A 26,455-nucleotide genomic window follows, 5' to 3' on the forward strand; every position below is an offset into this window, starting at 1 on the left:
GGGCCTGAGGAGGTGGGGCCTGCAGCGGGGCCCGGCGGGGGCGGAGCCGGCGACCCCGCCGCGGGCGAGTAAAGGAGAAGGCGGGCGGAGCGGGAGGCAAAAAGCCTACAGCACCCGGTATTCCCAGGCGGTCTCCCATCCAAGTACTAACCAGGCCCGACCCTGCTTAGCTTCCGAGATCAGACGAGATCGGGCGCGTTCAGGGTGGTATGGCCGTAGACGGGGGCGGGGGGCCGCGGGCGGCCTCTTGAGGCCCAGTTTCGCTGGCGCTGGCGCCTTAACGCCAGCCTGGCGGCCGGCCCGCCCCGGCAGGGCCCCCTCGCCCGCCCAGGCAGGGGCAACGGAGGTCTCGGGTATCGGGCGGCGGCGGAGGGTTTGGCGACCACCTCCCAGCCCAGGGCGGCCGTGACCCAGCAAACCCTTCGGCGCTTGGCGCCCCGCCCAAGATCCCGCACGTCGCTCACAGGGACGTGGCCCCGGAGGCTTCAGGGCCCGGGGCCCGCGGTCCCTTGGGCATCGGCCCTGCCCGCCCACGCGGCCCTAGGCGCAGCCCGGCCGCAGCCCGGGCCGGCCCTCCTGCCCGACAGCAGCTGGCCCGAAGCCACCGGGAGCCACCATTGAGTCGCCACGGCCCCTCAGCCCCGGCAAGGCCACCCTTGCCCCCACACCCCCCGCCGAGCTCAGGACCCCGCCCCTGGTGGCCGGCAGGCCCGGGGAAGCGGCCCCTGCCCTCGATCCCGCTCCCGCACCCGGCCGCGGTGACACGCCAGAGGGGCGGGGTGGGGGGGGGCTTTTGTCAGAGGGAGCTGTGGAGGGACACACCGGCACACAGGTGGCGGCGCCGGGACTGGGCGCCGGTGGGGGCGGCCAGGTGCAGGTCGAGGGGCTCGCGGGCCGAAAGGACGGCAACTGGGCCCGCGGCGGAGTCTGGGTCCGGGCCAGCCACCCCGGGAGCGTCTGGGGTGCGCCTGCCTTCCAGGGCCGCCTTCTGGCCGCCTGGCCGGCCGGGCCGGCGGGGAGCGACCCCGCCGGCGCGCGCCGTGGTGGGAGGGGCCTGAGGAGGTGGGGCCTGCAGCGGGGCCCGGCGGGGGCGGAGCCGGCGGCCCCCGCCGCGGGCGAGTAAAGGAGAAGGCGGGCGGAGCGGGAGGCAAAAAGCCTACAGCACCCGGTATTCCCAGGCGGTCTCCCATCCAAGTACTAACCAGGCCCGACCCTGCTTAGCTTCCGAGATCAGACGAGATCGGGCGCGTTCAGGGTGGTATGGCCGTAGACGGGGGCGGGGGGCCGCGGGCGGCCTCTTGAGGCCCAGTTTCGCTGGCGCTGGCGCCTTAACGCCAGCCTGGCGGCCGGCCCGCCCCGGCAGGGCCCCCTCGCCCGCCCAGGCAGGGGCAACGGAGGTCTCGGGTATCGGGCGGCGGCGGAGGGTTTGGCGACCACCTCCCAGCCCAGGGCGGCCGTGACCCAGCAAACCCTTCGGCGCTTGGCGCCCCGCCCAAGATCCCGCACGTCGCTCACAGGGACGTGGCCCCGGAGGCTTCAGGGCCCGGGGCCCGCGGTCCCTTGGGCATCGGCCCTGCCCGCCCACGCGGCCCTAGGCGCAGCCCGGCCGCAGCCCGGGCCGGCCCTCCTGCCCGACAGCAGCTGGCCCGAAGCCACCGGGAGCCACCAATGAGTCGCCACGGCCCCTCAGCCCCGGCAAGGCCACCCTTGCCCCCACACCCCCCGCCGAGCTCAGGACCCCGCCCCTGGTGGCCGGCAGGCCCGGGGAAGCGGCCCCTGCCCTCGATCCCGCTCCCGCACCCGGCCGCGGTGACACGCCAGAGGGGCGGGGTGGGGGGGGGCTTTTGTCGGAGGGAGCTGTGGAGGGACACACCGGCACACAGGTGGCGGCGCCGGGGCTGGGCGCCGGTGGGGGCGGCCAGGTGCAGGTCGAGGGGCTCGCGGGCCGAAAGGACGGCAACTGGGCCCGCGGCGGAGTCTGGGTCCGGGCCAGCCACCCCGGGAGCGTCTGGGGTGCGCCTGCCTTCCAGGGCCGCCTTCTGGCCGCCTGGCCGGCCGGGCCGGCGGGGAGCGACCCCGCCGGCGCGCGCCGTGGTGGGAGGGGCCTGAGGAGGTGGGGCCTGCAGCGGGGCCCGGCGGGGGCGGAGCCGGCGGCCCCCGCCGCGGGCGAGTAAAGGAGAAGGCGGGCGGAGCGGGAGGCAAAAAGCCTACAGCACCCGGTATTCCCAGGCGGTCTCCCATCCAAGTACTAACCAGGCCCGACCCTGCTTAGCTTCCGAGATCAGACGAGATCGGGCGCGTTCAGGGTGGTATGGCCGTAGACGGGGGCGGGGGGCCGCGGGCGGCCTCTTGAGGCCCAGTTTCGCTGGCGCTGGCGCCTTAACGCCAGCCTGGCGGCCGGCCCGCCCCGGCAGGGCCCCCTCTCCCGCCCAGGCAGGGGCAACGGAGGTCTCGGGTATCGGGCGGCGGCGGAGGGTTTGGCGACCACCTCCCAGCCCAGGGCGGCCGTGACCCAGCAAACCCTTCGGCGCTTGGCGCCCCGCCCAAGATCCCGCACGTCGCTCACAGGGACGTGGCCCCGGAGGCTTCAGGGCCCGGGGCCCGCGGTCCCTTGGGCATCGGCCCTGCCCGCCCACGCGGCCCTAGGCGCAGCCCGGCCGCAGCCCGGGCCGGCCCTCCTGCCCGACAGCAGCTGGCCCGAAGCCACCGGGAGCCACCATTGAGTCGCCACGGCCCCTCAGCCCCGGCAAGGCCACCCTTGCCCCCACACCCCCCGCCGAGCTCAGGACCCCGCCCCTGGTGGCCGGCAGGCCCGGGGAAGCGGCCCCTGCCCTCGATCCCGCTCCCGCACCCGGCCGCGGTGACACGCCAGAGGGGCGGGGTGGGGGGGGGCTTTTGTCAGAGGGAGCTGTGGAGGGACACACCGGCACACAGGTGGCGGCGCCGGGGCTGGGCGCCGGTGGGGGCGGCCAGGTGCAGGTCGAGGGGCTCGCGGGCCGAAAGGACGGCAACTGGGCCCGCGGCGGAGTCTGGGTCCGGGCCAGCCACCCCGGGAGCGTCTGGGGTGCGCCTGCCTTCCAGGGCCGCCTTCTGGCCGCCTGGCCGGCCGGGCCGGCGGGGAGCGACCCCGCCGGCGCGCGCCGTGGTGGGAGGGGCCTGAGGAGGTGGGGCCTGCAGCGGGGCCCGGCGGGGGCGGAGCCGGCGACCCCGCCGCGGGCGAGTAAAGGAGAAGGCGGGCGGAGCGGGAGGCAAAAAGCCTACAGCACCCGGTATTCCCAGGCGGTCTCCCATCCAAGTACTAACCAGGCCCGACCCTGCTTAGCTTCCGAGATCAGACGAGATCGGGCGCGTTCAGGGTGGTATGGCCGTAGACGGGGGCGGGGGGCCGCGGGCGGCCTCTTGAGGCCCAGTTTCGCTGGCGCTGGCGCCTTAACGCCAGCCTGGCGGCCGGCCCGCCCCGGCAGGGCCCCCTCGCCCGCCCAGGCAGGGGCAACGGAGGTCTCGGGTATCGGGCGGCGGCGGAGGGTTTGGCGACCACCTCCCAGCCCAGGGCGGCCGTGACCCAGCAAACCCTTCGGCGCTTGGCGCCCCGCCCAAGATCCCGCACGTCGCTCACAGGGACGTGGCCCCGGAGGCTTCAGGGCCCGGGGCCCGCGGTCCCTTGGGCATCGGCCCTGCCCGCCCACGCGGCCCTAGGCGCAGCCCGGCCGCAGCCCGGGCCGGCCCTCCTGCCCGACAGCAGCTGGCCCGAAGCCACCGGGAGCCACCAATGAGTCGCCACGGCCCCTCAGCCCCGGCAAGGCCACCCTTGCCCCCACACCCCCCGCCGAGCTCAGGACCCCGCCCCTGGTGGCCGGCAGGCCCGGGGAAGCGGCCCCTGCCCTCGATCCCGCTCCCGCACCCGGCCGCGGTGACACGCCAGAGGGGCGGGGTGGGGGGGGGCTTTTGTCGGAGGGAGCTGTGGAGGGACACACCGGCACACAGGTGGCGGCGCCGGGGCTGGGCGCCGGTGGGGGCGGCCAGGTGCAGGTCGAGGGGCTCGCGGGCCGAAAGGACGGCAACTGGGCCCGCGGCGGAGTCTGGGTCCGGGCCAGCCACCCCGGGAGCGTCTGGGGTGCGCCTGCCTTCCAGGGCCGCCTTCTGGCCGCCTGGCCGGCCGGGCCGGCGGGGAGCGACCCCGCCGGCGCGCGCCGTGGTGGGAGGGGCCTGAGGAGGTGGGGCCTGCAGCGGGGCCCGGCGGGGGCGGAGCCGGCGGCCCCCGCCGCGGGCGAGTAAAGGAGAAGGCGGGCGGAGCGGGAGGCAAAAAGCCTACAGCACCCGGTATTCCCAGGCGGTCTCCCATCCAAGTACTAACCAGGCCCGACCCTGCTTAGCTTCCGAGATCAGACGAGATCGGGCGCGTTCAGGGTGGTATGGCCGTAGACGGGGGCGGGGGGCCGCGGGCGGCCTCTTGAGGCCCAGTTTCGCTGGCGCTGGCGCCTTAACGCCAGCCTGGCGGCCGGCCCGCCCCGGCAGGGCCCCCTCGCCCGCCCAGGCAGGGGCAACGGAGGTCTCGGGTATCGGGCGGCGGCGGAGGGTTTGGCGACCACCTCCCAGCCCAGGGCGGCCGTGACCCAGCAAACCCTTCGGCGCTTGGCGCCCCGCCCAAGATCCCGCACGTCGCTCACAGGGACGTGGCCCCGGAGGCTTCAGGGCCCGGGGCCCGCGGTCCCTTGGGCATCGGCCCTGCCCGCCCACGCGGCCCTAGGCGCAGCCCGGCCGCAGCCCGGGCCGGCCCTCCTGCCCGACAGCAGCTGGCCCGAAGCCACCGGGAGCCACCATTGAGTCGCCACGGCCCCTCAGCCCCGGCAAGGCCACCCTTGCCCCCACACCCCCCGCCGAGCTCAGGACCCCGCCCCTGGTGGCCGGCAGGCCCGGGGAAGCGGCCCCTGCCCTCGATCCCGCTCCCGCACCCGGCCGCGGTGACACGCCAGAGGGGCGGGGTGGGGGGGGGCATTTGTCGGAGGGAGCTGTGGAGGGACACACCGGCACACAGGTGGCGGCGCCGGGGTTGGGCGCCGGTGGGGGCGGCCAGGTGCAGGTCGAGGGGCTCGCGGGCCGAAAGGACGGCAACTGGGCCCGCGGCGGAGTCTGGGTCCGGGCCAGCCACCCCGGGAGCGTCTGGGGTGCGGCTGCCTTCCAGGGCCGCCTTCTGGCCGCCTGGCCGGCCGGGCCGGCGGGGAGCGACCCCGCCGGCGCGCGCCGTGGTGGGAGGGGCCTGAGGAGGTGGGGCCTGCAGCGGGGCCCGGCGGGGGCGGAGCCGGCGACCCCGCCGCGGGCGAGTAAAGGAGAAGGCGGGCGGAGCGGGAGGCAAAAAGCCTACAGCACCCGGTATTCCCAGGCGGTCTCCCATCCAAGTACTAACCAGGCCCGACCCTGCTTAGCTTCCGAGATCAGACGAGATCGGGCGCGTTCAGGGTGGTATGGCCGTAGACGGGGGCGGGGGGCCGCGGGCGGCCTCTTGAGGCCCAGTTTCGCTGGCGCTGGCGCCTTAACGCCAGCCTGGCGGCCGGCCCGCCCCGGCAGGGCCCCCTCGCCCGCCCAGGCAGGGGCAACGGAGGTCTCGGGTATCGGGCGGCGGCGGAGGGTTTGGCGACCACCTCCCAGCCCAGGGCGGCCGTGACCCAGCAAACCCTTCGGCGCTTGGCGCCCCGCCCAAGATCCCGCACGTCGCTCACAGGGACGTGGCCCCGGAGGCTTCAGGGCCCGGGGCCCGCGGTCCCTTGGGCATCGGCCCTGCCCGCCCACGCGGCCCTAGGCGCAGCCCGGCCGCAGCCCGGGCCGGCCCTCCTGCCCGACAGCAGCTGGCCCGAAGCCACCGGGAGCCACCATTGAGTCGCCACGGCCCCTCAGCCCCGGCAAGGCCACCCTTGCCCCCACACCCCCCGCCGAGCTCAGGACCCCGCCCCTGGTGGCCGGCAGGCCCGGGGAAGCGGCCCCTGCCCTCGATCCCGCTCCCGCACCCGGCCGCGGTGACACGCCAGAGGGGCGGGGTGGGGGGGGGCTTTTGTCAGAGGGAGCTGTGGAGGGACACACCGGCACACAGGTGGCGGCGCCGGGGCTGGGCGCCGGTGGGGGCGGCCAGGTGCAGGTCGAGGGGCTCGCGGGCCGAAAGGACGGCAACTGGGCCCGCGGCGGAGTCTGGGTCCGGGCCAGCCACCCCGGGAGCGTCTGGGGTGCGCCTGCCTTCCAGGGCCGCCTTCTGGCCGCCTGGCCGGCCGGGCCGGCGGGGAGCGACCCCGCCGGCGCGCGCCGTGGTGGGAGGGGCCTGAGGAGGTGGGGCCTGCAGCGGGGCCCGGCGGGGGCGGAGCCGGCGGCCCCCGCCGCGGGCGAGTAAAGGAGAAGGCGGGCGGAGCGGGAGGCAAAAAGCCTACAGCACCCGGTATTCCCAGGCGGTCTCCCATCCAAGTACTAACCAGGCCCGACCCTGCTTAGCTTCCGAGATCAGACGAGATCGGGCGCGTTCAGGGTGGTATGGCCGTAGACGGGGGCGGGGGGCCGCGGGCGGCCTCTTGAGGCCCAGTTTCGCTGGCGCTGGCGCCTTAACGCCAGCCTGGCGGCCGGCCCGCCCCGGCAGGGCCCCCTCGCCCGCCCAGGCAGGGGCAACGGAGGTCTCGGGTATCGGGCGGCGGCGGAGGGTTTGGCGACCACCTCCCAGCCCAGGGCGGCCGTGACCCAGCAAACCCTTCGGCGCTTGGCGCCCCGCCCAAGATCCCGCACGTCGCTCACAGGGACGTGGCCCCGGAGGCTTCAGGGCCCGGGGCCCGCGGTCCCTTGGGCATCGGCCCTGCCCGCCCACGCGGCCCTAGGCGCAGCCCGGCCGCAGCCCGGGCCGGCCCTCCTGCCCGACAGCAGCTGGCCCGAAGCCACCGGGAGCCACCATTGAGTCGCCACGGCCCCTCAGCCCCGGCAAGGCCACCCTTGCCCCCACACCCCCCGCCGAGCTCAGGACCCCGCCCCTGGTGGCCGGCAGGCCCGGGGAAGCGGCCCCTGCCCTCGATCCCGCTCCCGCACCCGGCCGCGGTGACACGCCAGAGGGGCGGGGTGGGGGGGGGCTTTTGTCAGAGGGAGCTGTGGAGGGACACACCGGCACACAGGTGGCGGCGCCGGGGCTGGGCGCCGGTGGGGGCGGCCAGGTGCAGGTCGAGGGGCTCGCGGGCCGAAAGGACGGCAACTGGGCCCGCGGCGGAGTCTGGGTCCGGGCCAGCCACCCCGGGAGCGTCTGGGGTGCGCCTGCCTTCCAGGGCCGCCTTCTGGCCGCCTGGCCGGCCGGGCCGGCGGGGAGCGACCCCGCCGGCGCGCGCCGTGGTGGGAGGGGCCTGAGGAGGTGGGGCCTGCAGCGGGGCCCGGCGGGGGCGGAGCCGGCGGCCCCCGCCGCGGGCGAGTAAAGGAGAAGGCGGGCGGAGCGGGAGGCAAAAAGCCTACAGCACCCGGTATTCCCAGGCGGTCTCCCATCCAAGTACTAACCAGGCCCGACCCTGCTTAGCTTCCGAGATCAGACGAGATCGGGCGCGTTCAGGGTGGTATGGCCGTAGACGGGGGCGGGGGGCCGCGGGCGGCCTCTTGAGGCCCAGTTTCGCTGGCGCTGGCGCCTTAACGCCAGCCTGGCGGCCGGCCCGCCCCGGCAGGGCCCCCTCGCCCGCCCAGGCAGGGGCAACGGAGGTCTCGGGTATCGGGCGGCGGCGGAGGGTTTGGCGACCACCTCCCAGCCCAGGGCGGCCGTGACCCAGCAAACCCTTCGGCGCTTGGCGCCCCGCCCAAGATCCCGCACGTCGCTCACAGGGACGTGGCCCCGGAGGCTTCAGGGCCCGGGGCCCGCGGTCCCTTGGGCATCGGCCCTGCCCGCCCACGCGGCCCTAGGCGCAGCCCGGCCGCAGCCCGGGCCGGCCCTCCTGCCCGACAGCAGCTGGCCCGAAGCCACCGGGAGCCACCAATGAGTCGCCACGGCCCCTCAGCCCCGGCAAGGCCACCCTTGCCCCCACACCCCCCGCCGAGCTCAGGACCCCGCCCCTGGTGGCCGGCAGGCCCGGGGAAGCGGCCCCTGCCCTCGATCCCGCTCCCGCACCCGGCCGCGGTGACACGCCAGAGGGGCGGGGTGGGGGGGGGCTTTTGTCGGAGGGAGCTGTGGAGGGACACACCGGCACACAGGTGGCGGCGCCGGGGCTGGGCGCCGGTGGGGGCGGCCAGGTGCAGGTCGAGGGGCTCGCGGGCCGAAAGGACGGCAACTGGGCCCGCGGCGGAGTCTGGGTCCGGGCCAGCCACCCCGGGAGCGTCTGGGGTGCGGCTGCCTTCCAGGGCCGCCTTCTGGCCGCCTGGCCGGCCGGGCCGGCGGGGAGCGACCCCGCCGGCGCGCGCCGTGGTGGGAGGGGCCTGAGGAGGTGGGGCCTGCAGCGGGGCCCGGCGGGGGCGGAGCCGGCGACCCCGCCGCGGGCGAGTAAAGGAGAAGGCGGGCGGAGCGGGAGGCAAAAAGCCTACAGCACCCGGTATTCCCAGGCGGTCTCCCATCCAAGTACTAACCAGGCCCGACCCTGCTTAGCTTCCGAGATCAGACGAGATCGGGCGCGTTCAGGGTGGTATGGCCGTAGACGGGGGCGGGGGGCCGCGGGCGGCCTCTTGAGGCCCAGTTTCGCTGGCGCTGGCGCCTTAACGCCAGCCTGGCGGCCGGCCCGCCCCGGCAGGGCCCCCTCGCCCGCCCAGGCAGGGGCAACGGAGGTCTCGGGTATCGGGCGGCGGCGGAGGGTTTGGCGACCACCTCCCAGCCCAGGGCGGCCGTGACCCAGCAAACCCTTCGGCGCTTGGCGCCCCGCCCAAGATCCCGCACGTCGCTCACAGGGACGTGGCCCCGGAGGCTTCAGGGCCCGGGGCCCGCGGTCCCTTGGGCATCGGCCCTGCCCGCCCACGCGGCCCTAGGCGCAGCCCGGCCGCAGCCCGGGCCGGCCCTCCTGCCCGACAGCAGCTGGCCCGAAGCCACCGGGAGCCACCATTGAGTCGCCACGGCCCCTCAGCCCCGGCAAGGCCACCCTTGCCCCCACACCCCCCGCCGAGCTCAGGACCCCGCCCCTGGTGGCCGGCAGGCCCGGGGAAGCGGCCCCTGCCCTCGATCCCGCTCCCGCACCCGGCCGCGGTGACACGCCAGAGGGGCGGGGTGGGGGGGGGCTTTTGTCAGAGGGAGCTGTGGAGGGACACACCGGCACACAGGTGGCGGCGCCGGGGCTGGGCGCCGGTGGGGGCGGCCAGGTGCAGGTCGAGGGGCTCGCGGGCCGAAAGGACGGCAACTGGGCCCGCGGCGGAGTCTGGGTCCGGGCCAGCCACCCCGGGAGCGTCTGGGGTGCGCCTGCCTTCCAGGGCCGCCTTCTGGCCGCCTGGCCGGCCGGGCCGGCGGGGAGCGACCCCGCCGGCGCGCGCCGTGGTGGGAGGGGCCTGAGGAGGTGGGGCCTGCAGCGGGGCCCGGCGGGGGCGGAGCCGGCGGCCCCCGCCGCGGGCGAGTAAAGGAGAAGGCGGGCGGAGCGGGAGGCAAAAAGCCTACAGCACCCGGTATTCCCAGGCGGTCTCCCATCCAAGTACTAACCAGGCCCGACCCTGCTTAGCTTCCGAGATCAGACGAGATCGGGCGCGTTCAGGGTGGTATGGCCGTAGACGGGGGCGGGGGGCCGCGGGCGGCCTCTTGAGGCCCAGTTTCGCTGGCGCTGGCGCCTTAACGCCAGCCTGGCGGCCGGCCCGCCCCGGCAGGGCCCCCTCGCCCGCCCAGGCAGGGGCAACGGAGGTCTCGGGTATCGGGCGGCGGCGGAGGGTTTGGCGACCACCTCCCAGCCCAGGGCGGCCGTGACCCAGCAAACCCTTCGGCGCTTGGCGCCCCGCCCAAGATCCCGCACGTCGCTCACAGGGACGTGGCCCCGGAGGCTTCAGGGCCCGGGGCCCGCGGTCCCTTGGGCATCGGCCCTGCCCGCCCACGCGGCCCTAGGCGCAGCCCGGCCGCAGCCCGGGCCGGCCCTCCTGCCCGACAGCAGCTGGCCCGAAGCCACCGGGAGCCACCATTGAGTCGCCACGGCCCCTCAGCCCCGGCAAGGCCACCCTTGCCCCCACACCCCCCGCCGAGCTCAGGACCCCGCCCCTGGTGGCCGGCAGGCCCGGGGAAGCGGCCCCTGCCCTCGATCCCGCTCCCGCACCCGGCCGCGGTGACACGCCAGAGGGGCGGGGTGGGGGGGGGCTTTTGTCAGAGGGAGCTGTGGAGGGACACACCGGCACACAGGTGGCGGCGCCGGGGCTGGGCGCCGGTGGGGGCGGCCAGGTGCAGGTCGAGGGGCTCGCGGGCCGAAAGGACGGCAACTGGGCCCGCGGCGGAGTCTGGGTCCGGGCCAGCCACCCCGGGAGCGTCTGGGGTGCGCCTGCCTTCCAGGGCCGCCTTCTGGCCGCCTGGCCGGCCGGGCCGGCGGGGAGCGACCCCGCCGGCGCGCGCCGTGGTGGGAGGGGCCTGAGGAGGTGGGGCCTGCAGCGGGGCCCGGCGGGGGCGGAGCCGGCGGCCCCCGCCGCGGGCGAGTAAAGGAGAAGGCGGGCGGAGCGGGAGGCAAAAAGCCTACAGCACCCGGTATTCCCAGGCGGTCTCCCATCCAAGTACTAACCAGGCCCGACCCTGCTTAGCTTCCGAGATCAGACGAGATCGGGCGCGTTCAGGGTGGTATGGCCGTAGACGGGGGCGGGGGGCCGCGGGCGGCCTCTTGAGGCCCAGTTTCGCTGGCGCTGGCGCCTTAACGCCAGCCTGGCGGCCGGCCCGCCCCGGCAGGGCCCCCTCGCCCGCCCAGGCAGGGGCAACGGAGGTCTCGGGTATCGGGCGGCGGCGGAGGGTTTGGCGACCACCTCCCAGCCCAGGGCGGCCGTGACCCAGCAAACCCTTCGGCGCTTGGCGCCCCGCCCAAGATCCCGCACGTCGCTCACAGGGACGTGGCCCCGGAGGCTTCAGGGCCCGGGGCCCGCGGTCCCTTGGGCATCGGCCCTGCCCGCCCACGCGGCCCTAGGCGCAGCCCGGCCGCAGCCCGGGCCGGCCCTCCTGCCCGACAGCAGCTGGCCCGAAGCCACCGGGAGCCACCAATGAGTCGCCACGGCCCCTCAGCCCCGGCAAGGCCACCCTTGCCCCCACACCCCCCGCCGAGCTCAGGACCCCGCCCCTGGTGGCCGGCAGGCCCGGGGAAGCGGCCCCTGCCCTCGATCCCGCTCCCGCACCCGGCCGCGGTGACACGCCAGAGGGGCGGGGTGGGGGGGGGCTTTTGTCGGAGGGAGCTGTGGAGGGACACACCGGCACACAGGTGGCGGCGCCGGGGCTGGGCGCCGGTGGGGGCGGCCAGGTGCAGGTCGAGGGGCTCGCGGGCCGAAAGGACGGCAACTGGGCCCGCGGCGGAGTCTGGGTCCGGGCCAGCCACCCCGGGAGCGTCTGGGGTGCGCCTGCCTTCCAGGGCCGCCTTCTGGCCGCCTGGCCGGCCGGGCCGGCGGGGAGCGACCCCGCCGGCGCGCGCCGTGGTGGGAGGGGCCTGAGGAGGTGGGGCCTGCAGCGGGGCCCGGCGGGGGCGGAGCCGGCGGCCCCCGCCGCGGGCGAGTAAAGGAGAAGGCGGGCGGAGCGGGAGGCAAAAAGCCTACAGCACCCGGTATTCCCAGGCGGTCTCCCATCCAAGTACTAACCAGGCCCGACCCTGCTTAGCTTCCGAGATCAGACGAGATCGGGCGCGTTCAGGGTGGTATGGCCGTAGACGGGGGCGGGGGGCCGCGGGCGGCCTCTTGAGGCCCAGTTTCGCTGGCGCTGGCGCCTTAACGCCAGCCTGGCGGCCGGCCCGCCCCGGCAGGGCCCCCTCGCCCGCCCAGGCAGGGGCAACGGAGGTCTCGGGTATCGGGCGGCGGCGGAGGGTTTGGCGACCACCTCCCAGCCCAGGGCGGCCGTGACCCAGCAAACCCTTCGGCGCTTGGCGCCCCGCCCAAGATCCCGCACGTCGCTCACAGGGACGTGGCCCCGGAGGCTTCAGGGCCCGGGGCCCGCGGTCCCTTGGGCATCGGCCCTGCCCGCCCACGCGGCCCTAGGCGCAGCCCGGCCGCAGCCCGGGCCGGCCCTCCTGCCCGACAGCAGCTGGCCCGAAGCCACCGGGAGCCACCAATGAGTCGCCACGGCCCCTCAGCCCCGGCAAGGCCACCCTTGCCCCCACACCCCCCGCCGAGCTCAGGACCCCGCCCCTGGTGGCCGGCAGGCCCGGGGAAGCGGCCCCTGCCCTCGATCCCGCTCCCGCACCCGGCCGCGGTGACACGCCAGAGGGGCGGGGTGGGGGGGGGCTTTTGTCGGAGGGAGCTGTGGAGGGACACACCGGCACACAGGTGGCGGCGCCGGGGCTGGGCGCCGGTGGGGGCGGCCAGGTGCAGGTCGAGGGGCTCGCGGGCCGAAAGGACGGCAACTGGGCCCGCGGCGGAGTCTGGGTCCGGGCCAGCCACCCCGGGAGCGTCTGGGGTGCGGCTGCCTTCCAGGGCCGCCTTCTGGCCGCCTGGCCGGCCGGGCCGGCGGGGAGCGACCCCGCCGGCGCGCGCCGTGGTGGGAGGGGCCTGAGGAGGTGGGGCCTGCAGCGGGGCCCGGCGGGGGCGGAGCCGGCGACCCCGCCGCGGGCGAGTAAAGGAGAAGGCGGGCGGAGCGGGAGGCAAAAAGCCTACAGCACCCGGTATTCCCAGGCGGTCTCCCATCCAAGTACTAACCAGGCCCGACCCTGCTTAGCTTCCGAGATCAGACGAGATCGGGCGCGTTCAGGGTGGTATGGCCGTAGACGGGGGCGGGGGGCCGCGGGCGGCCTCTTGAGGCCCAGTTTCGCTGGCGCTGGCGCCTTAACGCCAGCCTGGCGGCCGGCCCGCCCCGGCAGGGCCCCCTCGCCCGCCCAGGCAGGGGCAACGGAGGTCTCGGGTATCGGGCGGCGGCGGAGGGTTTGGCGACCACCTCCCAGCCCAGGGCGGCCGTGACCCAGCAAACCCTTCGGCGCTTGGCGCCCCGCCCAAGATCCCGCACGTCGCTCACAGGGACGTGGCCCCGGAGGCTTCAGGGCCCGGGGCCCGCGGTCCCTTGGGCATCGGCCCTGCCCGCCCACGCGGCCCTAGGCGCAGCCCGGCCGCAGCCCGGGCCGGCCCTCCTGCCCGACAGCAGCTGGCCCGAAGCCACCGGGAGCCACCATTGAGTCGCCACGGCCCCTCAGCCCCGGCAAGGCCACCCTTGCCCCCACACCCCCCGCCGAGCTCAGGACCCCGCCCCTGGTGGCCGGCAGGCCCGGGGAAGCGGCCCCTGCCCTCGATCCCGCTCCCGCACCCGGCCGCGGTGACACGCCAGAGGGGCGGGGTGGGGGGGGGCTTTTGTCAGAGGGAGCTGTGGAGGGACACACCGGCACACAGGTGGCGGCGCCGGGGCTGGGCGCCGGTGGGGGCGGCCAGGTGCAGGTCGAGGGGCTCGCGGGCCGAAAGGACGGCAACTGGGCCCGCGGCGGAGTCTGGGTCCGGGCCAGCCACCCCGGGAGCGTCTGGGGTGCGCCTGCCTTCCAGGGCCGCCTTCTGGCCGCCTGGCCGGCCGGGCCGGCGGGGAGCGACCCCGCCGGCGCGCGCCGTGGTGGGAGGGGCCTGAGGAGGTGGGGCCTGCAGCGGGGCCCGGCGGGGGCGGAGCCGGCGGCCCCCGCCGCGGGCGAGTAAAGGAGAAGGCGGGCGGAGCGGGAGGCAAAAAGCCTACAGCACCCGGTATTCCCAGGCGGTCTCCCATCCAAGTACTAACCAGGCCCGACCCTGCTTAGCTTCCGAGATCAGACGAGATCGGGCGCGTTCAGGGTGGTATGGCCGTAGACGGGGGCGGGGGGCCGCGGGCGGCCTCTTGAGGCCCAGTTTCGCTGGCGCTGGCGCCTTAACGCCAGCCTGGCGGCCGGCCCGCCCCGGCAGGGCCCCCTCGCCCGCCCAGGCAGGGGCAACGGAGGTCTCGGGTATCGGGCGGCGGCGGAGGGTTTGGCGACCACCTCCCAGCCCAGGGCGGCCGTGACCCAGCAAACCCTTCGGCGCTTGGCGCCCCGCCCAAGATCCCGCACGTCGCTCACAGGGACGTGGCCCCGGAGGCTTCAGGGCCCGGGGCCCGCGGTCCCTTGGGCATCGGCCCTGCCCGCCCACGCGGCCCTAGGCGCAGCCCGGCCGCAGCCCGGGCCGGCCCTCCTGCCCGACAGCAGCTGGCCCGAAGCCACCGGGAGCCACCATTGAGTCGCCACGGCCCCTCAGCCCCGGCAAGGCCACCCTTGCCCCCACACCCCCCGCCGAGCTCAGGACCCCGCCCCTGGTGGCCGGCAGGCCCGGGGAAGCGGCCCCTGCCCTCGATCCCGCTCCCGCACCCGGCCGCGGTGACACGCCAGAGGGGCGGGGTGGGGGGGGGCTTTTGTCAGAGGGAGCTGTGGAGGGACACACCGGCACACAGGTGGCGGCGCCGGGGCTGGGCGCCGGTGGGGGCGGCCAGGTGCAGGTCGAGGGGCTCGCGGGCCGAAAGGACGGCAACTGGGCCCGCGGCGGAGTCTGGGTCCGGGCCAGCCACCCCGGGAGCGTCTGGGGTGCGCCTGCCTTCCAGGGCCGCCTTCTGGCCGCCTGGCCGGCCGGGCCGGCGGGGAGCGACCCCGCCGGCGCGCGCCGTGGTGGGAGGGGCCTGAGGAGGTGGGGCCTGCAGCGGGGCCCGGCGGGGGCGGAGCCGGCGGCCCCCGCCGCGGGCGAGTAAAGGAGAAGGCGGGCGGAGCGGGAGGCAAAAAGCCTACAGCACCCGGTATTCCCAGGCGGTCTCCCATCCAAGTACTAACCAGGCCCGACCCTGCTTAGCTTCCGAGATCAGACGAGATCGGGCGCGTTCAGGGTGGTATGGCCGTAGACGGGGGCGGGGGGCCGCGGGCGGCCTCTTGAGGCCCAGTTTCGCTGGCGCTGGCGCCTTAACGCCAGCCTGGCGGCCGGCCCGCCCCGGCAGGGCCCCCTCGCCCGCCCAGGCAGGGGCAACGGAGGTCTCGGGTATCGGGCGGCGGCGGAGGGTTTGGCGACCACCTCCCAGCCCAGGGCGGCCGTGACCCAGCAAACCCTTCGGCGCTTGGCGCCCCGCCCAAGATCCCGCACGTCGCTCACAGGGACGTGGCCCCGGAGGCTTCAGGGCCCGGGGCCCGCGGTCCCTTGGGCATCGGCCCTGCCCGCCCACGCGGCCCTAGGCGCAGCCCGGCCGCAGCCCGGGCCGGCCCTCCTGCCCGACAGCAGCTGGCCCGAAGCCACCGGGAGCCACCATTGAGTCGCCACGGCCCCTCAGCCCCGGCAAGGCCACCCTTGCCCCCACACCCCCCGCCGAGCTCAGGACCCCGCCCCTGGTGGCCGGCAGGCCCGGGGAAGCGGCCCCTGCCCTCGATCCCGCTCCCGCACCCGGCCGCGGTGACACGCCAGAGGGGCGGGGTGGGGGGGGGCTTTTGTCAGAGGGAGCTGTGGAGGGACACACCGGCACACAGGTGGCGGCGCCGGGGCTGGGCGCCGGTGGGGGCGGCCAGGTGCAGGTCGAGGGGCTCGCGGGCCGAAAGGACGGCAACTGGGCCCGCGGCGGAGTCTGGGTCCGGGCCAGCCACCCCGGGAGCGTCTGGGGTGCGCCTGCCTTCCAGGGCCGCCTTCTGGCCGCCTGGCCGGCCGGGCCGGCGGGGAGCGACCCCGCCGGCGCGCGCCGTGGTGGGAGGGGCCTGAGGAGGTGGGGCCTGCAGCGGGGCCCGGCGGGGGCGGAGCCGGCGGCCCCCGCCGCGGGCGAGTAAAGGAGAAGGCGGGCGGAGCGGGAGGCAAAAAGCCTACAGCACCCGGTATTCCCAGGCGGTCTCCCATCCAAGTACTAACCAGGCCCGACCCTGCTTAGCTTCCGAGATCAGACGAGATCGGGCGCGTTCAGGGTGGTATGGCCGTAGACGGGGGCGGGGGGCCGCGGGCGGCCTCTTGAGGCCCAGTTTCGCTGGCGCTGGCGCCTTAACGCCAGCCTGGCGGCCGGCCCGCCCCGGCAGGGCCCCCTCGCCCGCCCAGGCAGGGGCAACGGAGGTCTCGGGTATCGGGCGGCGGCGGAGGGTTTGGCGACCACCTCCCAGCCCAGGGCGGCCGTGACCCAGCAAACCCTTCGGCGCTTGGCGCCCCGCCCAAGATCCCGCACGTCGCTCACAGGGACGTGGCCCCGGAGGCTTCAGGGCCCGGGGCCCGCGGTCCCTTGGGCATCGGCCCTGCCCGCCCACGCGGCCCTAGGCGCAGCCCGGCCGCAGCCCGGGCCGGCCCTCCTGCCCGACAGCAGCTGGCCCGAAGCCACCGGGAGCCACCATTGAGTCGCCACGGCCCCTCAGCCCCGGCAAGGCCACCCTTGCCCCCACACCCCCCGCCGAGCTCAGGACCCCGCCCCTGGTGGCCGGCAGGCCCGGGGAAGCGGCCCCTGCCCTCGATCCCGCTCCCGCACCCGGCCGCGGTGACACGCCAGAGGGGCGGGGTGGGGGGGGGCTTTTGTCAGAGGGAGCTGTGGAGGGACACACCGGCACACAGGTGGCGGCGCCGGGGCTGGGCGCCGGTGGGGGCGGCCAGGTGCAGGTCGAGGGGCTCGCGGGCCGAAAGGACGGCAACTGGGCCCGCGGCGGAGTCTGGGTCCGGGCCAGCCACCCCGGGAGCGTCTGGGGTGCGCCTGCCTTCCAGGGCCGCCTTCTGGCCGCCTGGCCGGCCGGGCCGGCGGGGAGCGACCCCGCCGGCGCGCGCCGTGGTGGGAGGGGCCTGAGGAGGTGGGGCCTGCAGCGGGGCCCGGCGGGGGCGGAGCCGGCGGCCCCCGCCGCGGGCGAGTAAAGGAGAAGGCGGGCGGAGCGGGAGGCAAAAAGCCTACAGCACCCGGTATTCCCAGGCGGTCTCCCATCCAAGTACTAACCAGGCCCGACCCTGCTTAGCTTCCGAGATCAGACGAGATCGGGCGCGTTCAGGGTGGTATGGCCGTAGACGGGGGCGGGGGGCCGCGGGCGGCCTCTTGAGGCCCAGTTTCGCTGGCGCTGGCGCCTTAACGCCAGCCTGGCGGCCGGCCCGCCCCGGCAGGGCCCCCTCGCCCGCCCAGGCAGGGGCAACGGAGGTCTCGGGTATCGGGCGGCGGCGGAGGGTTTGGCGACCACCTCCCAGCCCAGGGCGGCCGTGACCCAGCAAACCCTTCGGCGCTTGGCGCCCCGCCCAAGATCCCGCACGTCGCTCACAGGGACGTGGCCCCGGAGGCTTCAGGGCCCGGGGCCCGCGGTCCCTTGGGCATCGGCCCTGCCCGCCCACGCGGCCCTAGGCGCAGCCCGGCCGCAGCCCGGGCCGGCCCTCCTGCCCGACAGCAGCTGGCCCGAAGCCACCGGGAGCCACCATTGAGTCGCCACGGCCCCTCAGCCCCGGCAAGGCCACCCTTGCCCCCACACCCCCCGCCGAGCTCAGGACCCCGCCCCTGGTGGCCGGCAGGCCCGGGGAAGCGGCCCCTGCCCTCGATCCCGCTCCCGCACCCGGCCGCGGTGACACGCCAGAGGGGCGGGGTGGGGGGGGGCTTTTGTCAGAGGGAGCTGTGGAGGGACACACCGGCACACAGGTGGCGGCGCCGGGGCTGGGCGCCGGTGGGGGCGGCCAGGTGCAGGTCGAGGGGCTCGCGGGCCGAAAGGACGGCAACTGGGCCCGCGGCGGAGTCTGGGTCCGGGCCAGCCACCCCGGGAGCGTCTGGGGTGCGCCTGCCTTCCAGGGCCGCCTTCTGGCCGCCTGGCCGGCCGGGCCGGCGGGGAGCGACCCCGCCGGCGCGCGCCGTGGTGGGAGGGGCCTGAGGAGGTGGGGCCTGCAGCGGGGCCCGGCGGGGGCGGAGCCGGCGGCCCCCGCCGCGGGCGAGTAAAGGAGAAGGCGGGCGGAGCGGGAGGCAAAAAGCCTACAGCACCCGGTATTCCCAGGCGGTCTCCCATCCAAGTACTAACCAGGCCCGACCCTGCTTAGCTTCCGAGATCAGACGAGATCGGGCGCGTTCAGGGTGGTATGGCCGTAGACGGGGGCGGGGGGCCGCGGGCGGCCTCTTGAGGCCCAGTTTCGCTGGCGCTGGCGCCTTAACGCCAGCCTGGCGGCCGGCCCGCCCCGGCAGGGCCCCCTCGCCCGCCCAGGCAGGGGCAACGGAGGTCTCGGGTATCGGGCGGCGGCGGAGGGTTTGGCGACCACCTCCCAGCCCAGGGCGGCCGTGACCCAGCAAACCCTTCGGCGCTTGGCGCCCCGCCCAAGATCCCGCACGTCGCTCACAGGGACGTGGCCCCGGAGGCTTCAGGGCCCGGGGCCCGCGGTCCCTTGGGCATCGGCCCTGCCCGCCCACGCGGCCCTAGGCGCAGCCCGGCCGCAGCCCGGGCCGGCCCTCCTGCCCGACAGCAGCTGGCCCGAAGCCACCGGGAGCCACCAATGAGTCGCCACGGCCCCTCAGCCCCGGCAAGGCCACCCTTGCCCCCACACCCCCCGCCGAGCTCAGGACCCCGCCCCTGGTGGCCGGCAGGCCCGGGGAAGCGGCCCCTGCCCTCGATCCCGCTCCCGCACCCGGCCGCGGTGACACGCCAGAGGGGCGGGGTGGGGGGGGGCTTTTGTCGGAGGGAGCTGTGGAGGGACACACCGGCACACAGGTGGCGGCGCCGGGGCTGGGCGCCGGTGGGGGCGGCCAGGTGCAGGTCGAGGGGCTCGCGGGCCGAAAGGACGGCAACTGGGCCCGCGGCGGAGTCTGGGTCCGGGCCAGCCACCCCGGGAGCGTCTGGGGTGCGCCTGCCTTCCAGGGCCGCCTTCTGGCCGCCTGGCCGGCCGGGCCGGCGGGGAGCGACCCCGCCGGCGCGCGCCGTGGTGGGAGGGGCCTGAGGAGGTGGGGCCTGCAGCGGGGCCCGGCGGGGGCGGAGCCGGCGACCCCGCCGCGGGCGAGTAAAGGAGAAGGCGGGCGGAGCGGGAGGCAAAAAGCCTACAGCACCCGGTATTCCCAGGCGGTCTCCCATCCAAGTACTAACCAGGCCCGACCCTGCTTAGCTTCCGAGATCAGACGAGATCGGGCGCGTTCAGGGTGGTATGGCCGTAGACGGGGGCGGGGGGCCGCGGGCGGCCTCTTGAGGCCCAGTTTCGCTGGCGCTGGCGCCTTAACGCCAGCCTGGCGGCCGGCCCGCCCCGGCAGGGCCCCCTCGCCCGCCCAGGCAGGGGCAACGGAGGTCTCGGGTATCGGGCGGCGGCGGAGGGTTTGGCGACCACCTCCCAGCCCAGGGCGGCCGTGACCCAGCAAACCCTTCGGCACTTGGCGCCCCGCCCAAGATCCCGCACGTCGCTCACAGGGACGTGGCCCCGGAGGCTTCAGGGCCCGGGGCCCGCGGTCCCTTGGGCATCGGCCCTGCCCGCCCACGCGGCCCTAGGCGCAGCCCGGCCGCAGCCCGGGCCGGCCCTCCTGCCCGACAGCAGCTGGCCCGAAGCCACCGGGAGCCACCATTGAGTCGCCACGGCCCCTCAGCCCCGGCAAGGCCACCCTTGCCCCCACACCCCCCGCCGAGCTCAGGACCCCGCCCCTGGTGGCCGGCAGGCCCGGGGAAGCGGCCCCTGCCCTCGATCCCGCTCCCGCACCCGGCCGCGGTGACACGCCAGAGGGGCGGGGTGGGGGGGGGCTTTTGTCGGAGGGAGCTGTGGAGGGACACACCGGCACACAGGTGGCGGCGCCGGGGTTGGGCGCCGGTGGGGGCGGCCAGGTGCAGGTCGAGGGGCTCGCGGGCCGAAAGGACGGCAACTGGGCCCGCGGCGGAGTCTGGGTCCGGGCCAGCCACCCCGGGAGCGTCTGGGGTGCGGCTGCCTTCCAGGGCCGCCTTCTGGCCGCCTGGCCGGCCGGGCCGGCGGGGAGCGACCCCGCCGGCGCGCGCCGTGGTGGGAGGGGCCTGAGGAGGTGGGGCCTGCAGCGGGGCCCGGCGGGGGCGGAGCCGGCGACCCCGCCGCGGGCGAGTAAAGGAGAAGGCGGGCGGAGCGGGAGGCAAAAAGCCTACAGCACCCGGTATTCCCAGGCGGTCTCCCATCCAAGTACTAACCAGGCCCGACCCTGCTTAGCTTCCGAGATCAGACGAGATCGGGCGCGTTCAGGGTGGTATGGCCGTAGACGGGGGCGGGGGGCCGCGGGCGGCCTCTTGAGGCCCAGTTTCGCTGGCGCTGGCGCCTTAACGCCAGCCTGGCGGCCGGCCCGCCCCGGCAGGGCCCCCTCGCCCGCCCAGGCAGGGGCAACGGAGGTCTCGGGTATCGGGCGGCGGCGGAGGGTTTGGCGACCACCTCCCAGCCCAGGGCGGCCGTGACCCAGCAAACCCTTCGGCGCTTGGCGCCCCGCCCAAGATCCCGCACGTCGCTCACAGGGACGTGGCCCCGGAGGCTTCAGGGCCCGGGGCCCGCGGTCCCTTGGGCATCGGCCCTGCCCGCCCACGCGGCCCTAGGCGCAGCCCGGCCGCAGCCCGGGCCGGCCCTCCTGCCCGACAGCAGCTGGCCCGAAGCCACCGGGAGCCACCATTGAGTCGCCACGGCCCCTCAGCCCCGGCAAGGCCACCCTTGCCCCCACACCCCCCGCCGAGCTCAGGACCCCGCCCCTGGTGGCCGGCAGGCCCGGGGAAGCGGCCCCTGCCCTCGATCCCGCTCCCGCACCCGGCCGCGGTGACACGCCAGAGGGGCGGGGTGGGGGGGGGCTTTTGTCAGAGGGAGCTGTGGAGGGACACACCGGCACACAGGTGGCGGCGCCGGGGCTGGGCGCCGGTGGGGGCGGCCAGGTGCAGGTCGAGGGGCTCGCGGGCCGAAAGGACGGCAACTGGGCCCGCGGCGGAGTCTGGGTCCGGGCCAGCCACCCCGGGAGCGTCTGGGGTGCGCCTGCCTTCCAGGGCCGCCTTCTGGCCGCCTGGCCGGCCGGGCCGGCGGGGAGCGACCCCGCCGGCGCGCGCCGTGGTGGGAGGGGCCTGAGGAGGTGGGGCCTGCAGCGGGGCCCGGCGGGGGCGGAGCCGGCGGCCCCCGCCGCGGGCGAGTAAAGGAGAAGGCGGGCGGAGCGGGAGGCAAAAAGCCTACAGCACCCGGTATTCCCAGGCGGTCTCCCATCCAAGTACTAACCAGGCCCGACCCTGCTTAGCTTCCGAGATCAGACGAGATCGGGCGCGTTCAGGGTGGTATGGCCGTAGACGGGGGCGGGGGGCCGCGGGCGGCCTCTTGAGGCCCAGTTTCGCTGGCGCTGGCGCCTTAACGCCAGCCTGGCGGCCGGCCCGCCCCGGCAGGGCCCCCTCGCCCGCCCAGGCAGGGGCAACGGAGGTCTCGGGTATCGGGCGGCGGCGGAGGGTTTGGCGACCACCTCCCAGCCCAGGGCGGCCGTGACCCAGCAAACCCTTCGGCGCTTGGCGCCCCGCCCAAGATCCCGCACGTCGCTCACAGGGACGTGGCCCCGGAGGCTTCAGGGCCCGGGGCCCGCGGTCCCTTGGGCATCGGCCCTGCCCGCCCACGCGGCCCTAGGCGCAGCCCGGCCGCAGCCCGGGCCGGCCCTCCTGCCCGACAGCAGCTGGCCCGAAGCCACCGGGAGCCACCATTGAGTCGCCACGGCCCCTCAGCCCCGGCAAGGCCACCCTTGCCCCCACACCCCCCGCCGAGCTCAGGACCCCGCCCCTGGTGGCCGGCAGGCCCGGGGAAGCGGCCCCTGCCCTCGATCCCGCTCCCGCACCCGGCCGCGGTGACACGCCAGAGGGGCGGGGTGGGGGGGGGCTTTTGTCAGAGGGAGCTGTGGAGGGACACACCGGCACACAGGTGGCGGCGCCGGGGCTGGGCGCCGGTGGGGGCGGCCAGGTGCAGGTCGAGGGGCTCGCGGGCCGAAAGGACGGCAACTGGGCCCGCGGCGGAGTCTGGGTCCGGGCCAGCCACCCCGGGAGCGTCTGGGGTGCGCCTGCCTTCCAGGGCCGCCTTCTGGCCGCCTGGCCGGCCGGGCCGGCGGGGAGCGACCCCGCCGGCGCGCGCCGTGGTGGGAGGGGCCTGAGGAGGTGGGGCCTGCAGCGGGGCCCGGCGGGGGCGGAGCCGGCGGCCCCCGCCGCGGGCGAGTAAAGGAGAAGGCGGGCGGAGCGGGAGGCAAAAAGCCTACAGCACCCGGTATTCCCAGGCGGTCTCCCATCCAAGTACTAACCAGGCCCGACCCTGCTTAGCTTCCGAGATCAGACGAGATCGGGCGCGTTCAGGGTGGTATGGCCGTAGACGGGGGCGGGGGGCCGCGGGCGGCCTCTTGAGGCCCAGTTTCGCTGGCGCTGGCGCCTTAACGCCAGCCTGGCGGCCGGCCCGCCCCGGCAGGGCCCCCTCGCCCGCCCAGGCAGGGGCAACGGAGGTCTCGGGTATCGGGCGGCGGCGGAGGGTTTGGCGACCACCTCCCAGCCCAGGGCGGCCGTGACCCAGCAAACCCTTCGGCGCTTGGCGCCCCGCCCAAGATCCCGCACGTCGCTCACAGGGACGTGGCCCCGGAGGCTTCAGGGCCCGGGGCCCGCGGTCCCTTGGGCATCGGCCCTGCCCGCCCACGCGGCCCTAGGCGCAGCCCGGCCGCAGCCCGGGCCGGCCCTCCTGCCCGACAGCAGCTGGCCCGAAGCCACCGGGAGCCACCAATGAGTCGCCACGGCCCCTCAGCCCCGGCAAGGCCACCCTTGCCCCCACACCCCCCGCCGAGCTCAGGACCCCGCCCCTGGTGGCCGGCAGGCCCGGGGAAGCGGCCCCTGCCCTCGATCCCGCTCCCGCACCCGGCCGCGGTGACACGCCAGAGGGGCGGGGTGGGGGGGGGCTTTTGTCGGAGGGAGCTGTGGAGGGACACACCGGCACACAGGTGGCGGCGCCGGGGCTGGGCGCCGGTGGGGGCGGCCAGGTGCAGGTCGAGGGGCTCGCGGGCCGAAAGGACGGCAACTGGGCCCGCGGCGGAGTCTGGGTCCGGGCCAGCCACCCCGGGAGCGTCTGGGGTGCGCCTGCCTTCCAGGGCCGCCTTCTGGCCGCCTGGCCGGCCGGGCCGGCGGGGAGCGACCCCGCCGGCGCGCGCCGTGGTGGGAGGGGCCTGAGGAGGTGGGGCCTGCAGCGGGGCCCGGCGGGGGCGGAGCCGGCGGCCCCCGCCGCGGGCGAGTAAAGGAGAAGGCGGGCGGAGCGGGAGGCAAAAAGCCTACAGCACCCGGTATTCCCAGGCGGTCTCCCATCCAAGTACTAACCAGGCCCGACCCTGCTTAGCTTCCGAGATCAGACGAGATCGGGCGCGTTCAGGGTGGTATGGCCGTAGACGGGGGCGGGGGGCCGCGGGCGGCCTCTTGAGGCCCAGTTTCGCTGGCGCTGGCGCCTTAACGCCAGCCTGGCGGCCGGCCCGCCCCGGCAGGGCCCCCTCGCCCGCCCAGGCAGGGGCAACGGAGGTCTCGGGTATCGGGCGGCGGCGGAGGGTTTGGCGACCACCTCCCAGCCCAGGGCGGCCGTGACCCAGCAAACCCTTCGGCGCTTGGCGCCCCGCCCAAGATCCCGCACGTCGCTCACAGGGACGTGGCCCCGGAGGCTTCAGGGCCCGGGGCCCGCGGTCCCTTGGGCATCGGCCCTGCCCGCCCACGCGGCCCTAGGCGCAGCCCGGCCGCAGCCCGGGCCGGCCCTCCTGCCCGACAGCAGCTGGCCCGAAGCCACCGGGAGCCACCATTGAGTCGCCACGGCCCCTCAGCCCCGGCAAGGCCACCCTTGCCCCCACACCCCCCGCCGAGCTCAGGACCCCGCCCCTGGTGGCCGGCAGGCCCGGGGAAGCGGCCCCTGCCCTCGATCCCGCTCCCGCACCCGGCCGCGGTGACACGCCAGAGGGGCGGGGTGGGGGGGGGCTTTTGTCGGAGGGAGCTGTGGAGGGACACACCGGCACACAGGTGGCGGCGCCGGGGCTGGGCGCCGGTGGGGGCGGCCAGGTGCAGGTCGAGGGGCTCGCGGGCCGAAAGGACGGCAACTGGGCCCGCGGCGGAGTCTGGGTCCGGGCCAGCCACCCCGGGAGCGTCTGGGGTGCGCCTGCCTTCCAGGGCCGCCTTCTGGCCGCCTGGCCGGCCGGGCCGGCGGGGAGCGACCCCGCCGGCGCGCGCCGTGGTGGGAGGGGCCTGAGGAGGTGGGGCCTGCAGCGGGGCCCGGCGGGGGCGGAGCCGGCGGCCCCCGCCGCGGGCGAGTAAAGGAGAAGGCGGGCGGAGCGGGAGGCAAAAAGCCTACAGCACCCGGTATTCCCAGGCGGTCTCCCATCCAAGTACTAACCAGGCCCGACCCTGCTTAGCTTCCGAGATCAGACGAGATCGGGCGCGTTCAGGGTGGTATGGCCGTAGACGGGGGCGGGGGGCCGCGGGCGGCCTCTTGAGGCCCAGTTTCGCTGGCGCTGGCGCCTTAACGCCAGCCTGGCGGCCGGCCCGCCCCGGCAGGGCCCCCTCGCCCGCCCAGGCAGGGGCAACGGAGGTCTCGGGTATCGGGCGGCGGCGGAGGGTTTGGCGACCACCTCCCAGCCCAGGGCGGCCGTGACCCAGCAAACCCTTCGGCGCTTGGCGCCCCGCCCAAGATCCCGCACGTCGCTCACAGGGACGTGGCCCCGGAGGCTTCAGGGCCCGGGGCCCGCGGTCCCTTGGGCATCGGCCCTGCCCGCCCACGCGGCCCTAGGCGCAGCCCGGCCGCAGCCCGGGCCGGCCCTCCTGCCCGACAGCAGCTGGCCCGAAGCCACCGGGAGCCACCATTGAGTCGCCACGGCCCCTCAGCCCCGGCAAGGCCACCCTTGCCCCCACACCCCCCGCCGAGCTCAGGACCCCGCCCCTGGTGGCCGGCAGGCCCGGGGAAGCGGCCCCTGCCCTCGATCCCGCTCCCGCACCCGGCCGCGGTGACACGCCAGAGGGGCGGGGTGGGGGGGGGCTTTTGTCGGAGGGAGCTGTGGAGGGACACACCGGCACACAGGTGGCGGCGCCGGGGCTGGGCGCCGGTGGGGGCGGCCAGGTGCAGGTCGAGGGGCTCGCGGGCCGAAAGGACGGCAACTGGGCCCGCGGCGGAGTCTGGGTCCGGGCCAGCCACCCCGGGAGCGTCTGGGGTGCGCCTGCCTTCCAGGGCCGCCTTCTGGCCGCCTGGCCGGCCGGGCCGGCGGGGAGCGACCCCGCCGGCGCGCGCCGTGGTGGGAGGGGCCTGAGGAGGTGGGGCCTGCAGCGGGGCCCGGCGGGGGCGGAGCCGGCGGCCCCCGCCGCGGGCGAGTAAAGGAGAAGGCGGGCGGAGCGGGAGGCAAAAAGCCTACAGCACCCGGTATTCCCAGGCGGTCTCCCATCCAAGTACTAACCAGGCCCGACCCTGCTTAGCTTCCGAGATCAGACGAGATCGGGCGCGTTCAGGGTGGTATGGCCGTAGACGGGGGCGGGGGGCCGCGGGCGGCCTCTTGAGGCCCAGTTTCGCTGGCGCTGGCGCCTTAACGCCAGCCTGGCGGCCGGCCCGCCCCGGCAGGGCCCCCTCGCCCGCCCAGGCAGGGGCAACGGAGGTCTCGGGTATCGGGCGGCGGCGGAGGGTTTGGCGACCACCTCCCAGCCCAGGGCGGCCGTGACCCAGCAAACCCTTCGGCGCTTGGCGCCCCGCCCAAGATCCCGCACGTCGCTCACAGGGACGTGGCCCCGGAGGCTTCAGGGCCCGGGGCCCGCGGTCCCTTGGGCATCGGCCCTGCCCGCCCACGCGGCCCTAGGCGCAGCCCGGCCGCAGCCCGGGCCGGCCCTCCTGCCCGACGACAGCAGCTGGCCCGAAGCCACCGGGAGCCACCAATGAGTCGCCACGGCCCCTCAGCCCCGGCAAGGCCACCCTTGCCCCCCACACCCCCCGCCGAGCTCAGGACCCCGCCCCTGGTGGCCGGCAGGCCCGGGGAAGCGGCCCCTGCCCTCGATCCCGCTCCCGCACCCGGCCGCGGTGACACGCCAGAGGGGCGGGGTGGGGGGGGGCTTTTGTCGGAGGGAGCTGTGGAGGGACACACCGGCACACAGGTGGCGGCGCCGGGGCTGGGCGCCGGTGGGGGCGGCCAGGTGCAGGTCGAGGGGCTCGCGGGCCGAAAGGACGGCAACTGGGCCCGCGGCGGAGTCTGGGTCCGGGCCAGCCACCCCGGGAGCGTCTGGGGTGCGCCTGCCTTCCAGGGCCGCCTTCTGGCCGCCTGGCCGGCCGGGGCCGGCGGGGAGCGACCCCGCCGGCGCGCGCCGTGGTGGGAGGGGCCTGAGGAGGTGGGGCCTGCAGCGGGGCCCGGCGGGGGCGGAGCCGGCGGCCCCCGCCGCGGGCGAGTAAAGGAGAAGGCGGGCGGAGCGGGAGGCAAAAAGCCTACAGCACCCGGTATTCCCAGGCGGTCTCCCATCCAAGTACTAACCAGGCCCGACCCTGCTTAGCTTCCGAGATC

At 76.7% G+C, this 26,455-nt stretch overlaps 25 non-coding genes across 25 annotated transcripts; all 25 read right to left on the minus strand.

Annotated features, from left to right (window-relative positions):
• Positions 1 to 102: 102 nt before the first annotated feature.
• On the minus strand, positions 103 to 221 carry LOC132595946 (5S ribosomal RNA). The gene has a single exon (XR_009562054.1). It is a non-coding gene; the product is annotated as a 5S ribosomal RNA (ribosomal RNA).
• Positions 222 to 1,153: 932 nt separating this feature from the next.
• Positions 1,154 to 1,272, minus strand: LOC132595947 (5S ribosomal RNA). Its single transcript, XR_009562055.1, has one exon. It is a non-coding gene; the product is annotated as a 5S ribosomal RNA (ribosomal RNA).
• Positions 1,273 to 2,204: 932 nt separating this feature from the next.
• LOC132595949 (5S ribosomal RNA) lies at positions 2,205 to 2,323 on the minus strand. The gene has a single exon (XR_009562057.1). It is a non-coding gene; the product is annotated as a 5S ribosomal RNA (ribosomal RNA).
• Positions 2,324 to 3,254: 931 nt separating this feature from the next.
• On the minus strand, positions 3,255 to 3,373 carry LOC132595950 (5S ribosomal RNA). Its single transcript, XR_009562058.1, has one exon. It is a non-coding gene; the product is annotated as a 5S ribosomal RNA (ribosomal RNA).
• A 932-nt stretch (positions 3,374 to 4,305) lies between these two features.
• On the minus strand, positions 4,306 to 4,424 carry LOC132595951 (5S ribosomal RNA). The gene has a single exon (XR_009562059.1). It is a non-coding gene; the product is annotated as a 5S ribosomal RNA (ribosomal RNA).
• Positions 4,425 to 5,355: 931 nt separating this feature from the next.
• LOC132595952 (5S ribosomal RNA) lies at positions 5,356 to 5,474 on the minus strand. Its single transcript, XR_009562060.1, has one exon. It is a non-coding gene; the product is annotated as a 5S ribosomal RNA (ribosomal RNA).
• Positions 5,475 to 6,406: 932 nt separating this feature from the next.
• On the minus strand, positions 6,407 to 6,525 carry LOC132595953 (5S ribosomal RNA). Its single transcript, XR_009562061.1, has one exon. It is a non-coding gene; the product is annotated as a 5S ribosomal RNA (ribosomal RNA).
• Positions 6,526 to 7,457: 932 nt separating this feature from the next.
• Positions 7,458 to 7,576, minus strand: LOC132595954 (5S ribosomal RNA). The gene has a single exon (XR_009562062.1). It is a non-coding gene; the product is annotated as a 5S ribosomal RNA (ribosomal RNA).
• Positions 7,577 to 8,507: 931 nt separating this feature from the next.
• LOC132595955 (5S ribosomal RNA) lies at positions 8,508 to 8,626 on the minus strand. Its single transcript, XR_009562063.1, has one exon. It is a non-coding gene; the product is annotated as a 5S ribosomal RNA (ribosomal RNA).
• Positions 8,627 to 9,558: 932 nt separating this feature from the next.
• LOC132595956 (5S ribosomal RNA) lies at positions 9,559 to 9,677 on the minus strand. The gene has a single exon (XR_009562064.1). It is a non-coding gene; the product is annotated as a 5S ribosomal RNA (ribosomal RNA).
• A 932-nt stretch (positions 9,678 to 10,609) lies between these two features.
• Positions 10,610 to 10,728, minus strand: LOC132595957 (5S ribosomal RNA). The gene has a single exon (XR_009562065.1). It is a non-coding gene; the product is annotated as a 5S ribosomal RNA (ribosomal RNA).
• A 932-nt stretch (positions 10,729 to 11,660) lies between these two features.
• Positions 11,661 to 11,779, minus strand: LOC132595958 (5S ribosomal RNA). Its single transcript, XR_009562066.1, has one exon. It is a non-coding gene; the product is annotated as a 5S ribosomal RNA (ribosomal RNA).
• Positions 11,780 to 12,710: 931 nt separating this feature from the next.
• On the minus strand, positions 12,711 to 12,829 carry LOC132595960 (5S ribosomal RNA). The gene has a single exon (XR_009562068.1). It is a non-coding gene; the product is annotated as a 5S ribosomal RNA (ribosomal RNA).
• A 932-nt stretch (positions 12,830 to 13,761) lies between these two features.
• Positions 13,762 to 13,880, minus strand: LOC132595961 (5S ribosomal RNA). Its single transcript, XR_009562069.1, has one exon. It is a non-coding gene; the product is annotated as a 5S ribosomal RNA (ribosomal RNA).
• A 932-nt stretch (positions 13,881 to 14,812) lies between these two features.
• On the minus strand, positions 14,813 to 14,931 carry LOC132595962 (5S ribosomal RNA). The gene has a single exon (XR_009562070.1). It is a non-coding gene; the product is annotated as a 5S ribosomal RNA (ribosomal RNA).
• Positions 14,932 to 15,863: 932 nt separating this feature from the next.
• LOC132595963 (5S ribosomal RNA) lies at positions 15,864 to 15,982 on the minus strand. The gene has a single exon (XR_009562071.1). It is a non-coding gene; the product is annotated as a 5S ribosomal RNA (ribosomal RNA).
• A 932-nt stretch (positions 15,983 to 16,914) lies between these two features.
• On the minus strand, positions 16,915 to 17,033 carry LOC132595964 (5S ribosomal RNA). The gene has a single exon (XR_009562072.1). It is a non-coding gene; the product is annotated as a 5S ribosomal RNA (ribosomal RNA).
• Positions 17,034 to 17,965: 932 nt separating this feature from the next.
• On the minus strand, positions 17,966 to 18,084 carry LOC132595965 (5S ribosomal RNA). The gene has a single exon (XR_009562073.1). It is a non-coding gene; the product is annotated as a 5S ribosomal RNA (ribosomal RNA).
• Positions 18,085 to 19,015: 931 nt separating this feature from the next.
• LOC132595966 (5S ribosomal RNA) lies at positions 19,016 to 19,134 on the minus strand. Its single transcript, XR_009562074.1, has one exon. It is a non-coding gene; the product is annotated as a 5S ribosomal RNA (ribosomal RNA).
• Positions 19,135 to 20,065: 931 nt separating this feature from the next.
• Positions 20,066 to 20,184, minus strand: LOC132595967 (5S ribosomal RNA). The gene has a single exon (XR_009562075.1). It is a non-coding gene; the product is annotated as a 5S ribosomal RNA (ribosomal RNA).
• A 932-nt stretch (positions 20,185 to 21,116) lies between these two features.
• Positions 21,117 to 21,235, minus strand: LOC132595968 (5S ribosomal RNA). Its single transcript, XR_009562076.1, has one exon. It is a non-coding gene; the product is annotated as a 5S ribosomal RNA (ribosomal RNA).
• Positions 21,236 to 22,167: 932 nt separating this feature from the next.
• Positions 22,168 to 22,286, minus strand: LOC132595969 (5S ribosomal RNA). Its single transcript, XR_009562077.1, has one exon. It is a non-coding gene; the product is annotated as a 5S ribosomal RNA (ribosomal RNA).
• A 932-nt stretch (positions 22,287 to 23,218) lies between these two features.
• Positions 23,219 to 23,337, minus strand: LOC132595971 (5S ribosomal RNA). The gene has a single exon (XR_009562080.1). It is a non-coding gene; the product is annotated as a 5S ribosomal RNA (ribosomal RNA).
• Positions 23,338 to 24,269: 932 nt separating this feature from the next.
• LOC132595972 (5S ribosomal RNA) lies at positions 24,270 to 24,388 on the minus strand. Its single transcript, XR_009562081.1, has one exon. It is a non-coding gene; the product is annotated as a 5S ribosomal RNA (ribosomal RNA).
• A 932-nt stretch (positions 24,389 to 25,320) lies between these two features.
• On the minus strand, positions 25,321 to 25,439 carry LOC132595973 (5S ribosomal RNA). The gene has a single exon (XR_009562082.1). It is a non-coding gene; the product is annotated as a 5S ribosomal RNA (ribosomal RNA).
• Positions 25,440 to 26,455: the final 1,016 nt, after the last annotated feature.

This window comes from Globicephala melas, unplaced genomic scaffold (assembly GCF_963455315.2).
Source record: "Globicephala melas unplaced genomic scaffold, mGloMel1.2 SCAFFOLD_828, whole genome shotgun sequence".
NCBI classification, from domain to species: Eukaryota; Metazoa; Chordata; class Mammalia; order Artiodactyla; family Delphinidae; genus Globicephala; species Globicephala melas.